Below are 2,334 nucleotides of genomic sequence, written 5' to 3' on the forward strand. Positions count from 1 at the left end.
AATTTCTTGTAGAAGTGAGACTGTCCTTAAATAAACATGGGCCAGAAAAGACTAGATAATGGATTTGAGTGGCTTTGGGGATTTAAGTGTGATTTTATTCCATCTCTAATTCTTGTACCATAAAGTATCTGATACCCACACTCTGCAGTGGTACAAAAATCCTGTGTTTTGGCTCAGTCCTGTCTCACCCTTCATCATAACTTAAATGAGACCTGCTAGAGGGGGTCATTGCAGGGAGCTCTTAGCAGAGCACCTCTGCAGCAGCCCCCCTGCCCACTGTCAATCAAGCACTGCATTCAGAAGACATGATGGGCCAAAAAATACCCAGTGTCAAAACAAGGGGACACAGAAGAAAAAGTTGACCACACTCTGGCATGGAGGTCTAGGCCATGGCATCCAAAAACTGTGGAAGGGACTCTTCCAAATCATAGTGACCCTTAGCCTTAAATTTTGCATTTCTTCAGCCTTTCTTCTCTGTATAAAAAAAAGAAACTCAAATCAAATCAAAATAGCAGTATATAGCACACAAAATACAGCATATCACTATTTTGGGGTGGAGAAAAATGAGTCATATATGATAAATGTCAGTCACCTGCCTGAATTAATTTTGCAGCATCATTAACAGTGTGATGATAGCCAGACAGGGAGGGCTGAGGGAAAGGAATGAATACGCAGTACCAAACGGTTGTCATTAAGTAGGTGAGCATGAGTGAGAACATCATCATCAGGAATGGGACTTGAATTGTTTCTTTCTCAGTGCCTCCCCAGTGTCCCTTCACCTTGACTTGCCATAAGACAAGTCACACAGCTACAAAATTATCCTAAACAGGAAAAGACATCTGTGACTCTTAGGATTTGACCAAGATGTCCTCTGCAGTACTTTCAGTGGCATTAGAGCTTTCTCTGCCTGGCCATATTCAGTCACACTGAGATAGAGTAATTACTATCAATATTAAATAAAAGATCTGGCTAAGAAATTTATCCTAAATAAAAGAACATTCCTGTTGACTAAATACTAGCAGTTTGTGACTATTTCCACCTCCTCACACTGAGTAAAGACAATAGTGGCTGTGCCACTCTGATAGGCACCACTCTCCATATTGTCACGTAATCTGCTCTTTGATTTCTTCTTCAATTTGTGGCAATTAGTAAGCTATTTAATGAGTCCAACCCTCCCAGGGATGGGTGCCTGGTTCTGTTAATATTGAAATTATTGGTTTTCCTTGCCTTTTTCTTTCTTTTAATTTATAGTTTTATATTTTTTTCCTAAACAGTACATAGACTGGGTCTCTGCAATCACTTTGTAGAGAAGAGTGGAACAGAGGGGGAGATACTGGCTGAATGTTCACTCACTATGATCATATTTAATGAAGCTTATGTCTGACCTGTGCATTGTCATAGTTGAGACAGCCAGTACACTCAAAGTGCTTCAATAAAAACCTCAGGTGGCTTCAAGTATCAGCACTATGTTATGTAGAAGTCCTTCATACCTTTTCTATGTAGCAATCCTATGGGCAGCTCCATACAGCTCTGGCTCTTCCTCTCCTTCTTCTCTCTTCCTTCTGCAGTCACGGCTCACTGCTTCCTGTCCCTGGCACAGCCACCTAACCCTGTCTGTTCCTCACACAACCTCCTGTCCCATTGTCCTCACAGCACAACCAGCAAACTCCCACTAACTCCCAACCAACTAACTCATGCTTTTATCACACCCAGCTGTGAGGGCAAGGCTGTTCCCACTCTTTGGTAACCAACACAGCTGCAATATATCAGAGGCAGGATTGCCTTTAGCACTGTCTCTATCTGTCTTACCGCAGTGCATTACTACAGTACCCTAGATCTATGACAGCAACTTCAGAAATACCATTTTTAAGGTTCTTCAGGGACCTGGTCCCCCTCTTAGGACTCATGGTACAGTTCACCATGGTATGATTAGCTGTTAGAATCTGGTTTTAATTTCACTTCTTTCAGGAAGTGAATGGACTCACTAAGCTTTACCTGACACAGTATCTATCACTTGGTTTTCTTTTTAATGTTGTACTGTTTATAGAGAGCAAAATGACACACATTATTGGCCCCAGTAATGTCACTCCACCAAAGCCCTTAAAAGCTACAGTTTCATGCTATTTTCCTTGGCACAATACTTAATTTTTTTATTTTGTAGGCCCTCACAGTTTTGCAGTAGACTGTGCACATACAGCCTTGTCCTACACTGGCTGTTCAACCCTGAATCTTTGCAGTCAGGTACTGCCCTTTATTCCTCCTAAGCAGCTGGAGTGAATGTTCAGTCATTCAGGAGCCTGTTTGCCAGAGATCTAATAGCAAATCTTTGTAAAT

The 2,334-nt window shown here is 41.6% G+C and overlaps 1 long non-coding RNA gene across 1 annotated transcript; it reads right to left on the minus strand.

Moving 5' to 3' along the window:
* Nucleotides 1-261: 261 nt before the first annotated feature.
* Nucleotides 262-1,661, minus strand: LOC136287769 (uncharacterized). Its single transcript, XR_010720314.1, has 2 exons — nucleotides 1,491-1,661; nucleotides 262-474 (listed from the first exon to the last, which is right to left on the minus strand). It is a non-coding gene; the product is annotated as an uncharacterized lncRNA (long non-coding RNA).
* Nucleotides 1,662-2,334: the final 673 nt, after the last annotated feature.

The sequence above is a fragment of the Chamaea fasciata genome, unplaced genomic scaffold (genome assembly GCF_029207755.1).
Source record: "Chamaea fasciata isolate MVZ Bird 193981 ecotype frontalis unplaced genomic scaffold, bChaFas1.0.hap1 SCAF_3, whole genome shotgun sequence".
NCBI lineage: Eukaryota > Metazoa > Chordata > Aves > Passeriformes > Sylviidae > Chamaea > Chamaea fasciata.